Source organism: Colobus angolensis, unplaced genomic scaffold (genome assembly GCF_000951035.1).
Source record: "Colobus angolensis palliatus isolate OR3802 unplaced genomic scaffold, Cang.pa_1.0 Scaffold116, whole genome shotgun sequence".
Taxonomy (NCBI): domain Eukaryota; kingdom Metazoa; phylum Chordata; class Mammalia; order Primates; family Cercopithecidae; genus Colobus; species Colobus angolensis.
Window position 1 is genome coordinate 3388987 of NW_012112697.1, and position 13742 is coordinate 3402728.

Sequence of the window (13742 nt, forward strand, 5' to 3'; positions counted from 1 at the left end):
TCCCAGCTACTTGAGAGGCTGAGGCAGGAGAATGGTGTGAACCCAGGAGGCGGAGCTTGTAGTCAGCCGAGATCACGCCACTGCGCTCTAGCCTGGGCGACAGAGTGAGACTCCGTCTCAAAAATCAATCAGTCTATCCCAATATACCCGAATTCTCTATTCAACAAAAATATCTTTTCAAAATAAAGGTCAAATAAAAAGAGTTTTAGATAAATAAAAGCTAAGAATTTTCCGCCTGCAGGTCTTCAATATAAACAATGCTAAAGGAAGTTCTGAATTACTTTGACACCTTTGTTGAAAATCAGTCTTATGTATGTTGTTCAATTTCTGAACTGATTAATCTGTTCTGCTGTTTTATATTTCCTTTATGCTCATAATATACTATTTTGAAATTAGGTATAATAAGTCTGTAAGTCTTAATATCTAGTAGTGTCTCACCTCTAGCTTTTGCTACCTTTAAAAGACATCTTGGCCAGGTGTGGTGGCTAACACCTATAATCTTAAAACCTGAGGAGGCGGAGGAGGGTGGATCTCTTGAGCCCAGGAGTTCGAGACCAGCCTGGGCAACATGGCAAAACCCTGTCTCTACAAAAAATACAAAAATTAGCAGGACACAGGAGCTTGTACCTGTGTTCCCAGCGACTTCGGAGGCTGAGGCAGGAGGACTGCTTGAGCCCTGAAGGTAGAGGCTGCAATGAGCTCTGATCATGCTACTGCACTCCAACCTGGGCAACAGACTGAGAATCTGTATCAAAAAAACAAACAAACAAAAAAAAACCATCTGCAGTTGTTCGCCCTTTTTAATAGTAGAGTCAAGGTCAATTTTTACAGAAGGCTTGCTGGAAACCTCTTTGAGATTTTACTGCATCTATATTAGACCAATAAATTGTTGCGTTTCCCAGTAAGAAATATGATCCTTCCAATCTATGAACATGGTATCTCTTTTCATTTACTTGTATCTTTTTTCTTTCTTTCTTTTTTTGAGGTGGAGTCTCCTTCTGTTACCCAGGCTGGAGTGCAGTGGCATGATCTTGGCTCACTGTAACCTCCACCTCCCAGGTTCATGCCATTCTCCTGCCTCAGCCTCCCAAGTACTGGGACTACAGGCGCCCACCATCACACCCGGCTAATTTTTTGTATTTTTAGTAGAGACGGGGTTTCACTATGTTAGCCAGGATGGTCTCCATCTCCTGAACTGCTCACCTCAGCCTCCCAAAGTGCTGGGATTACAGGTGTGAGCCACCTCAGCTGGCCCTATTTGTATCATTTTTAAATTCTCAGAAATGTTTTATAGTTTTCCATTTACAGGTCTTGTACATATTTTGTTAAATTTATTTGTAAATTCAAAATATGTACAAGTAAATAGTTTATATTTCTTGATAACACTGTAAATTTTATTCTTTATTTTTCTTTTGTGAATTTTTAAAATTTTTGTATATTGATCTAAAATTTTATGGCTTTCCTGAATGCACTATTAGCTTTTTATTTTTAGAATCTTCTGTGTTAACAATAACTTATCTGTGATGTTTTACTTCTCTCTTTCAGATATGTATGCCTTTAATTTATTTTTTGTTTTGTGGCACTGTCTAGAACTGCCAGTGTAATGTTTAATAGAAGTGAAAGGCTACATCTTTGCCTTGTTTCTGATCTTGGGGAAAAAATGTTTAGTCTCATTTTAGACAGTTTTGGAATGAGAAAGGGAACAAAAATCAAGTAAAATGTATGCACCAATGTGTTAATATCAAAACGATTATACTCATAGCTATTACAGCCCTCACTTCTTTAACTTATCATGTGGTTGTAGCCAGTATTTATAACTACTTTCTACTGCTAGTCTCAGCTTCTTTTTGCCCTCAGCAAGTATCTGTATGCACTGTGGTTTCTTTTCTGGTGGAATGACTTAGACCTTCCTACAGGATTTGGTCTGCTAGTAGTCCCGTCTTATATTGAGCTGTTTGGGGGGGGTATATTAACTTAGGATACAAGAGGGCTCGTAGGTTCTTCCTGGTTCCACTGTATTCCTGGCTTACCTTTCCTTATTCCCATCCTGTATAAGTAGCTTAGTTTTTCTCGGCAGTCAAGAAGAGTCATTCAACTTAGTAGAATAACCTTTTCTTTGCCTGTTGATTCAGTGGCGAGAGAGAGCATTCCACAGGTGAAAGCCATGTGAGTACCCGTTGAAAGCTGCATGGCATTTATTATCTAGTTTCACTGCATCACTTCTGTTACTGTAATTCAACACAGTCACAAAGCTGCCCAGTTTGAAAATGAAGGGCCGGCCGGGCACGGTGGCTCAAGCCTGTAATCCCAGCACTTTGGGAGGCCGAGATGGGCGGATCACGAGGTCAGGAGATCGAGACCATCCTGGCTAACACGGTGAAACCCCGTCTCTACTAAAAAAATACAAAAAACTAGCCAGGCGAGGTGGCGGGCGCCTGTAGTCCTAGCTACTCGGGAGGCTGAGGCAGGAGAATGGCATAAATCTGGGAGGCAGAGCTTGCAGTGAGCTGAGATCCGGCCACCGCACTCCAGCCTGGGCGACAGAGCCAGACTCTGTCTCAAAAAAAAAAAAAAAGAAAGAAAATGAAGGGCCATAGACCTCATCTCTCAATAGGAGGAGTGTTTTGGGGCCATATGTTTTTTCCAATAAACTTTCACTTTTAGAAGTTTCAGATCAAAAAAAAAAAAAAAAACTGCCAAGAGTTTGACAGTTCTCATATACCCGCAGCAGTTTCACCTACTATTAACATCTTATGTAAGTATGGTACATTTGTTACAATTAATGAACCTTCATTGGTTCATTATTATTAACTAAAGTCCACATTTTATTCAGGTTTCCTTAGTTTTTACCTAATGTCCTTTTTGGATTCCAAGATCCCGTCTAGTATCTCACATTACTTCTAGTACTCATGTCTCCTTAGCCTCCTTTTTCTTGGTTGTAACACTTTCTCAGACTTTGTTTTTGATGACCTTGAAAGTTTTGAGGAATAGTGGTCAAGTATTTTATACAATGTCCCTCAATTGGGATTTGCCTGGGTTTTTTTGTTTTGTTTTTTCGTGATTAGACTGGGCGGTCACCTGACTGAGTTAGTGTTTGTCGGGTTTTTCTGCTGTGAAGTTTCTCCCTTTTCCCTCCTTTCTATACTGGACTCTTTGGAAGAAAGTCACTATGCACAGTACACACTTAGGGAGTAGGGAGTTATGCTCTACTTTTTTAAGAGCAGAGTATCTACAGAAATTATTTGGAATTTTTCCGCATGAGAGATTTGTCTATTCTCTCCCATGTATTTGCTTACTCAATCACTTATTTATGTTAGTATGGACTCATGTATATTCATTTAATACTTTGGGTTATAATCCATTACTACTTAATTTTGTTGCACAGATTTTTCCAGCTTTGGCTTTTGAAAGTTTTTGTTTGTCTCTTGTGTTTCTTTGACGTAATTTCTTTTTTGTGGGCTTTTTTTAAAAAAAAAAAAAAACTTTCTGGAGTCATATTTGTTGTGCTTTTTTAAAGGTGGATACACATTTTGGATTGTTATATCTCCTTCCTGTACCTATTGAGGATGGGCAGGAAATATATGAACAAAGAATAAAACTTATATGAAAAGTAACAGGTAGTTTACTTTTATGCTTCAGTAAAGGAGTATGGGGAATAAGGTGGGACTTTTCAGATCATTAATTCCAGGTCTTCAAGTTTAAAATGTGTTTTTTAAGGTAGTGGAGCATTATTCATGTTTTTAATGGGACACACAAATGGACAAGTCAACTTTTTGGAGACCAGAGGAACAAAAGAGAGAAAGAAAAATAAAATATTGAGATTTCTAAGCTTGGTGATTGGGAGAATGGTGCTGCTAGTAGAAATATAAAATATAGAGCAAAGGTATGTTTGAGGGTTGAATTGATGGAGATAGCTTATGACATAGCAATTTGAGAGACTGCCCCCGCCCCCACCGCCCACCACCACAATCAGGTAAAGTTGTCTAGCCATCAGGAATAAAGACTATAAGTGGAAAAAGAGTTTTTGTCTTGAGAAATGTATTAGGGCATTGCCCATATAAAAGAGATATTTGAAGTTGTGAATGTGGTAAGAGCTCAGAAAGAAGAGAAAGGAGACAAAAGTAAAGGTGTCTTTGGCAATAGCAGGACAAAAGGTAATATGACAAGTAAGTAACTGAATAAGTAGTCTTCAGTTCATTGGCTATTGTTGTGTTGTATATTTCTGGTATTGTTGAAATATAAGCATTTTATCAGTGAAGATGTTCATAGTAGCATTTATTATACTGTTAGATAAAGTAGTAGCAACCTAAAATATTCAATAGTAAGAGACATATTTAGGGGCAGCATTGATAGTGGTTATGAACAGTATGAGCTTTGTGGTCAAAAAGGTTAAGTCCCGGCTCTATCACTTACTAGTTGAGTTCCTTTGGTACTTACTTGTTTAGTGCCTCACTTTCCAACTTTATAAGGTTGTTTTGAGTTTAAAAGACTTAATATGTTTGTTCCCCTGAATGTTGAAGTAAGAAAATAAAAATTTTAAAATTTAAGAGTTAATATTTTTAAAGTTCTTCAAACTGCCTAGAATATGTTAAGTACCATATGAGTGTATCTTCAATAAAATGAATTGTGAAGTGAATTGTGAAGTAAATTGTATCTATTTAATAGAGTATCTTACTGTCTTTAAGCAATGCTTGTAAAGACAAAGAAAATGAGTATTTTGTCAGATCATGAACAAGCACAATACAAAATATCTATGATATCATCTCCATGAATATAAATGAAATATAACAACTACTGAAAGGAAGTATAACAAAATATAAACAATGGATATGGGAAGTATAGGTGACTTTTCGTAATTTATATCCGTCTGTAATATATTCATATATTTTTAAAAGTTTTCTCTTTTGTTTTTAAATAGATTTAGAACAGTTTTAGGTTGTTCACAGGAACATTGAGCATAAAGTATAGAGTTCTTGTTCACCCTCTGCTCCCACAACCACACAGTTTCTTCCCCTGTCAACATCCTGCATTTGAGTGGTATGTTTGTTATAACTGACATGTATCTATCATTTTAGTATCATACAGAATGGTTTTATTGCCAGCCTTGGCAACTTGCCAAAACTTTGTCTCTACAAAAAATGCAAAAATTAGCCAGGCATGGTAGATTGGCACCTGTGGGCCCAGCTGTTCGAGAGGCTATGGTGGAAGGATCTCCTGAGCCTGGGAAGTCAAGGCTGCAGTGAGCTGAGATCTTGTCACTGCACTCTAACCTGGGAGAAAGAGCGAGACTCTGTCTAAAACATATAAAAAATATAAAGAATAGTTTCATTGCCCTAAAAATTTTCTATGCTTTACCTATTCATCCTTCTCTCCCTCTAACCCCTGGAAATCTCTGATCTTTTTACTGTCTTCATAGTTCTGCCCATTCTAGAATGCCATGTAGTTGGAATCATACAGTATTGTAGCGTTTTCAGATTGGCTTCTTCCACTTAGTAATATACATGTAAAGTTCCTTTGTGTGTCTCATGATTTGGCAGCTTATTTCTTTTTAGTGCTGAATAATATTCTATTATATTGATGTATCATAGTTTATCCATTTACCTGCCGAAGGGCATTTTGGTTGCTTCTAAGTTTTGACAATTATGAACAAAGCTACTGTGAACGTCTGTGTGCAGGTTTTTATGTGAATATAAGGTTAACTCATTTGGGTAAATACCAATGAGGAAGATTGCTGGATCAGATGGTGAAAGTATATGTAGTGGTATCTCATTGTTCTTTTAATTTACAGTTCCTTAATGGCATATTTTGGTGAACATCTTCTGATATGTTTATTTACCATTAATGTATCTTCTTTGACGAGTTATCTGTTCAGAATGTTTTGCCCATTTTTAAATTGGGTAGTTCATTTTGCTATTGTTGACTTTTGAGAGTTAGGTTTACGAGTTACATTCAACTGTTTTCTAAAGTTATTTTTGACAAATGCTCTAGGGAAAATGCTTTTCACACTGGTAAGTTCTGGATCAGTTCAAATAAAGACAGTATATGTGGAGTCTTCCAGGTCCAATAATGACAGTACTCTGGGAATAGGGCTTTGAAAGAGTTTCAACTTCTTGGACAGTCGTTGTTGATTCTGGCTATTGTTTTTCAAGACTCCTGTGTTGCTGTGGTTGGGCAGATGGGCATAGAGCAAATTTAAATGGCACAAATCTCAGCGTTCTTACCAAGATTTAGCTGCGGTTTTGTTGTCGTTGTTTTTGTAACAGTCATTTTCTGGATTGCTGCAAGTCTTTGGTTAGTTTCTAGTGTTCTGAAAAAGTTGGGGTTTGTTTGTTTGTTAGTTTTTTCTTGTAGTCTCATTGATTTTATGGCGGATTTTCAGAGGTTTTTTTTTTTTTTTTTTGAGATGAAGTCTGGCTCTGTCAACCCAGACTGGAGTGCAGTGATGCCATCTCTGCTCACTGCAACCTCCGCCTCCCTGGTTCAAGCAATTCTCCTGCCTCATCCTCCCAAGTAGCTGGGATTATAGGCACCTGCCACCACACCTGGCTAATTTTTGTATTTTTAGTAGAGGCAGGTTTTTGCCATGTTGGCAAGGCTGGTCTCAAACTCCTCAGCTCAAGTGATCCACCTGCCCTGGCTTCCCAAAGTACTGGGATTACAGGTGTGAGCCACTGTTCCCTGACAGAGGTCTTTGAGTTTTTTAGTGTTGTCCACTATCTTTTTTTGTTAATAAAGCCATAGAATTTATAAGCTAATGGTCTGAGATCTGAAAGATATTCCTTTCCTGTGGAACTGTACAACAAGATCTCAATTATTTGATGAAGGAAAGTAATATGCTGTAAGCATAGCATGTCAGTTTATAAATTGTATCGATGCCAGAACTGGATGAGCCAAACTTTGCTCTGTAAATAATGACTGATTAGATCTCATTAGCATATAACATAGAATGGTTTATATCTTTTAAGTTTCAATGAAGAATTATTATTTAAATAATAGTTAATCTAATAATACACTATTTCACGGAAAACTATTTTGCTATCTGGAATGTCTCTTGGTAGAATGGCTATGTTTATTTGTTTTCCCCAAATGTTTTATAAGCAGTGTAATATTTAAAACTGGTGTTAGCTTTTTATTTGAATTTCCTGAATATGCAGCAAGGATTTTTGATTCTTTGTTACTAGATTTTATTTTTCTCTCCAGTTGTTGCTGTGTATGGAGTATTGTAGGTAGAAAAGAGAGGAAGATTGATTTGTAAATAATAGGTCAATCTGGCTAGACCAACTGTGTAGAGGTCAAGCTGTTTGAGGGTGACCTGCTAACATTGTGGAAAGATTTTATTGTACTTTCATTTTATGAGTTTAATTATACATGCAGAGTGAATGGAAGGTGTAAATGCAGTTGGTTTTGTGGTGTTCCATTCAATGCGATGGTCATTGTATATATTAAGTGCCTACACTGAAAATACTGGGGAGAGAGGTTTTAAATATGTCTTTTATTATCTATGAATTTTATTAAAAAGTGCAATGTAGCCAATCATATTTGAAATTCTTAACTGTTTTGCTCTATCTGACCTGATTCAGTTATATTTGCAGTCTAAAAATTAGGATGCCAGTTTACTGTTGCCTGAGGATATATTGTGATATTTAAAATATATTTCTTTTTTAAAAAAATTAAGCATATTTATATATTTATTATTTTTTCTGAGACAGGCTCTTGCTTCATCACCCAGGCTGGAGTGTGGTGACCTGCACTTCAATCTTGGCTCATTGAAGCTTCGACCTCCCAGGCTCAAGCAGTTCTCCTGCCTCAGCCTTCCAGTAGCTAGAAGTACAGGCACATGCCACCACACCTGCCTAATTTTTGTATTTTTTGTAGAGACAGGGTTTCACCATGTTGCCAAGGCTAGCCTCAGACTCCTGGCCTCAAGTGATTGTACACCTCTGCCTCCCAAAATACTGGGATTACAGGCATGAGCCACTGCGCCCAGCTGAAAATACGTTTCATAGTTGTAGTTAAATCTCATAGACTTCGGTGATCTTCTCGTTTTTCTTGTGATCTGAAATGGAGGAATGAGTGATGGATATTTGAATAGTTTCCTTCCATCTGGTGTTATTTTAGTAACCACATTAATAGGTGGGACTTAATAAAATGTAGACCATTCAAGTTTTCCAAAGGATTAAATGTTATATGAAGACCTCCCTTTTTTTATAGGTCTTTTTTTATAGGTCTGATCTTTGATACAGATCATGTACTTACTAAATTTGTAGTTCTGCTACAAATGGTAGGAAAACAGAATGCTTTGTGTCAGTGTTGTTGTGTGTGTTCGTTGCTGGTGGATGCACTTAGAAGGCATTACAAGAAAGCAGAGCTCAGAAAAGAATTGTCATTTTTGAAAACAGGAATGAAAGGGAATTAAAGGGAACTATGGTGTTGGGAGAGGCACAATTGCTTCTTAATCCTAACTTCACAAAGATAAAATTGATAAAGGCTTTAAGTGACAACGGCCAATTAAAACTCAGTCTTTTAGTAAGGATCAAATCAAGGGCCTGACCTTCACGCCCATTGTTAAAACCTTAAAACTGATCACGTCTCAAAATGAATTTCACCTATGGGTATACTTGAAAGTTCTTTGAATTGAACAGAATATTTCATGGAAAAGAGTCCCTGCCTCAAATCCTTGATGGGCCCAAAATTCCCATAATTAAGAAGAGAAATGAAAGCAAAAGGGAAAAAAAAGATGTAGCAGACCTAAGAATGTCTAGAAAAGAACTGTGGATGTAGCTGTTGCACTAAGGCTCTGACTAAAATAAGGTAGATGAGAAGCCTATTTATTAACTTTGTGAGAGAAATGCATATTTTAGCTAAGTAGATATATCACAGTTTTCCAAAATGGTTGCACCAATTTACACTCTCACAAATAGTGTATCAGGCTTTTAAATTTTAGTCAATCTTGCTTGAGTTGTAGCAGTCTTTTAATTAACATTTCTTTGATATCTAATGAAGTTGAACATGTTTTCTGATCTATATTTTGTGTGTGTGTGTATGATGTGTCTGTTCATGACTTGTTTTTGTGGTTTTGGTTGTCTGACATGCAGTAAACTGTACTAATTGCAGCGGCTTTAAGTGTATAGTTCAAAAATTTTATTTTTTTACATCTGTAGATAGATCCAGATTAAGATATAGAACATTTCCAGCAGCCCATAAAAGTCCCTGTGTTCATTCCCAGACCACCCTTTGTCTTCCCAGAGGTTACCACAATTCTCATTGTTATCAACATCAATTAGTTTTGCTTGATTTTGAACTTCATTTAAAAGTTTGAGGCTGGGCGCAGTGGCTCACGCCTGTAATCCTAACACTTTGGGAGCCTGAGATGCGTGGATTGCTTGAGGTCAGGAGTTCAAAACCAGCTTGTCCAACATGGATAGGCTGTCTCTACTAAAAATACAAAATATTAGCAAGGCATGGTGGCAGGCACCTGTAATCCCAGCTGCTCGGGAAGCTGAGGCAAGAGAATCGCTTGAACGCAAAAGGTGGAGGTTCTGTAAGCCAAGATGGCAACACTGCACTCCAGCCTGGGCAACAAGAGCGAAACTCCATCTCAAAAAAAAGTTTGTTACTTTCTGTCTGGTTTCTTTTACTTAAAATAAAATAATATGCTATGTCATTTATGTGTTTGTAGCACTCTTTTGCTCTTTTTCATTCCTATGCAGTATTCCACTGCATGAGCCATCATCCTAAAATGAATGATCCAGAGACCAACTCTCCAAAGCAAAGAGTTTATTCAGGAATAGCAGAGGACTGAAGTCCATAATAAACGTACCATAAGCAGACTATAGGTACATCCAAGAGGGTTGGGGGCAAAGGGGAAACTTTTAAAGACAAAAAACAAGTCCACATAAGCTGTACAAGACCATTGGCTACAGGGGCTTGTTGCAGAAACTGACATCATTTCATTGGTGGAGACAGCCATTGCAAGGCAAGTGTCCTGCAAGTGGCTTATCTGGTTGGAGGAATTTCCTGTGATAAGGTAGTTACAAGTGTACATGTAAGACAGGCAGGAATTTCTTGTGATAAAACCTGTTACAGGCATTCATATATGAGGGCTCCTTCTTCCTGACCTGCTGACTCCATTTAGTTAGTTTGACATAAGTCAAATATGCCATTTCGGTACCTGCATCTCTCATGGAATATACCACAATTTCTTCATGTATTCTGTTATTCACAGACGCCGAGATTATTTCCAATTTTTGGCTATCAAGGGTAAAGCAGCTGTGAATGTTCATGTGCAGTTGAAAAGGAGATTATTTTTCTGTTATGGGTGTTTAAATGTATAGATACTGATAAAGCTTGTTTTGTTTATGTCTTCCACATCCTTTTGTGTTTTCTGTACGCTTGTTTTGTACTAAGTATGAGATTTTGATATTTTCTGTTTGGTTTCTTTCTTTCTTGCACCTTTATTTCTTTTTGATTCTGTTTTATTAAAGCAGTTGTGTTATTTGGTGGATAGATACTCATAACTATTGCATCTTTATTGGAAATTGTAGTCTTCAGATCATAAAGTGTTCTTTATGTCATGCTTTTAGGTCTCAGTTCTCTCATGTATTACAATACCTACTTATTGTTTTCATTTGCCTTGAATACCTTTTTTATTCCTTGTATTTTTAGCCTTTCTGATTAACTTTAATTATGTTTCTGTAAAATACAGTGTAGAGTTTTACTTTGAGTCCATTTGAAATTTAACATTTACAATTTAAAAAATAGGTAAGTTAAATCTATTTACATTCATTGATATGGTTATGTGGTCTCTGACATTATTTTATATACATTTATTGGGTGTATTATATTTCCTTCATTTCTTTCATAATCTATTAATAGTATGTTCTTTCCCCACTCCTTTTTTGTTTTTTGTTTTTTGTTTTTGTTTTTGTCTTGTATTTTGGGAAGTTTGTGTTTTCATTCTAGTGGTTACTTTTATATTATTATTTATGATGCTCTTAATTTCCTTCATTCTCCTTTTACTTACTTAGGTTTCAACTGTTTGGATTGTCAGTTTAAATGACATACTTCAATTCCTACCTACTCATTATTGTCTTTTCTTTGTTGCTGCCAAAAAGTCTGACACTGATTTGATTTCGCTTCCTTTACAAATAATCTCAGATTTGCTCTTGTTTTCCCTACCCTTGGATGGATTTAAAAAAAAATCTTTAAAGCCTAGTTGTATATTGCAGTACATCTCAGTTTAAGTATTTGTAACAGTTTCTCCAAGTTCTTTGTAGGCCTTTTTAATGTATATATTTATATCTTGTTTTATTTCTGATTTTTCTTTGAATATTGCAACTTTATTTATTTACTTTTGAGATAGGTTTTCAGTCTGTCACCCAGGCTAGAGTGCGGTGGCACAATCATAGCTTACTGTGGCCTTGATCTCCCAGACTCAAGTGATCCTCCCACCTCAGCCTCCTGAGCAGTTGGGACTACAGGCGCACGCCACCATGCCTGGCTAATTATTTCACTTTTTGTAGGGATGGGGGTCCCACTTTGTAACCCAGGCTGGTCTCGAATTCCTGAGCTCAAACGATCCTGTAGCCTCAGCCTCCCAAAATGCTGGGATTGCAAGTATGAGCCACTGCACTCAGCCTACAACTTTATTTATTTATTTATTTATTCATTCATTCATTCATTCATTTATTTTATTTATTTTTTGAGTTGGAATCGCACCCTGTCGCCCAGGCTGGAGTACAGTGACGCGATCTTGGCTCACTGCAACCTCCGCCTCCCAGGTTCAAGCGATTCTCTTGCCTCAGCCTCCTGAGTAGCTGAGATTACAGGCATGCACCACCATGCCTGGCTAATTTTTTTTGTATCTTTAGTGGAGACAGGGTTTCACCATGTTGACCAGGCTGGTCTTGAACTCCTGACCTTGTGATCCAACCACCTTGGCCTCCCAAAGTGCTGGGACTACAGGCATGAGCCACTGTGCCCAGCCCCCTACAACTTTATTTTTAATTAGAAAGCTTTTTTTTATACAGATGGGGTCTTGCTATGTTGCCCAGGCTGGTCTTAAACTCCTAGTCTCCAGTAATCCTCCTGCCTCAGCCTCCCAAAGTTCTGGGATTACAGGCATAAACCACCAATCCTGGCCATTTTCCTGATTCTTACTACTCTACTTCTTTATTTTGTTTTGTTCTCTTGGCTGTTTTTATGGCTTTGTTCAGTTATACATATTTTATTTTCAGTCAGTCTTGTCCTCTCTTGGGTACTTCATAATTTATTTTTCATTTCTAAAATAATTTTTGTCTTTTTTTTTTTTTTTTTTTTTGAGTCTCTTTTTCACCCAGACGAGTACAGTGGCATGATCACAGCTCACTGCAGCCTTGACCTCCTGGGCTCAAGTGATCTTCCTGTCTCAGCCTCCTGAGTAGTTAGGACCACAGGTGCATGTCATCACACCCAGATAATTTTAAAAATTTTGTTTTGTTGATGGGGGACTCTCACTATATTACCCTCGCTAGTCTTGAACTCCTGGGCTCAAGTGATCCACCTGCCTTGGCCTCCCAAAGTCTTGGGATTCTAGGCATGAGTCACTGTGCTTGGCCATTTTTGTCTTTTTTAATCTTAATTTTTTGGGCATGAAACCAATTACATCTCATTTTAAATCTTCCTGACTTTTGCCTTTTTTTTGAGACAGTCCTGCTCTGTCAGCCAGGTTATACTGCAATGGCATGATCTCAGCTCACTGCAACCTCCACCTCCCGGGTTCAAGTGATTCTTGTGCCTCAGCCTCCCAAGTAGCTGGGGTTACAAGTGCATGCCACCACAGCCAGCTAACTTTTGTATTTTTAGTAGAGATTGGGTTTCACCATGTTGGTCAGGCTGGTCTCAAACTCCTGACCTCAAGTGATCCACCTGCCTCAGCCTCCCAAAGTGCTGTGATTACAGGTGAGAGGCACCACACCTGGCCAGAATTTTGACATTTTTGAACTGAATTGTTGAATGTTTAAGAGGATTTTTTTTTAAAAGAAAAATCTGTAAATACTTATTTAACAACATAGAATTCAGGTTGAGATGTATTAGAGTTTTCTCTGCCTTATTGTTTTGTTTTGGTTTTTGGAGGAGGCTATTTATCAGCTGAAGCATTCTTGTTTTCATTTTCTTTATTTTTATTCTTTTATAACATTTTATAGTTGTTGCCTGTTTCTGAATCAGGTTTGAAAATTTTATTTTTCTTAACCAGCAATAATAGTTTATATAAAAAGAAATTACAAGGTTTCTTAGTTTAAAAACATCCTATTCTTTTACTACGGTGAAGTGCAGTTTCTTTAACCTACCTGGTGTGTTTTTTGTGTTTATTGTTTTTGGTTTTCTTGGAAGGGGAGGTGGTGTTTCTCTGATTTTATGATTATCTTTTGTTCTGTTTTTTTTTTTTTTTGAGACAGGGTCTGTCTGTCACTCAGGCTGGAGTGTGGTAGTATGAACATGGCTCACTGCAGCCTCAACCTCCTGGACTGAAGTGATCTTCCCACCTTAGCCTCCCAAGTATCTGAAACCAACAGTGCATGACCCTGTGCTTGGCTTTTTTTTTTTTTTTTTTTTAATTTTTGTAGAGACAGGGTCTTGCCATGTTGCCCAGGATGGTCTCAAACTCCTGGCCTCAGGCAGACCTGCCTCATCCTCCCATAGTGCTAGGATTACAACTTGAGAGCCACCGCCCAGCCAGGGCCTTTTTTTTTTTTTTTTTTTTT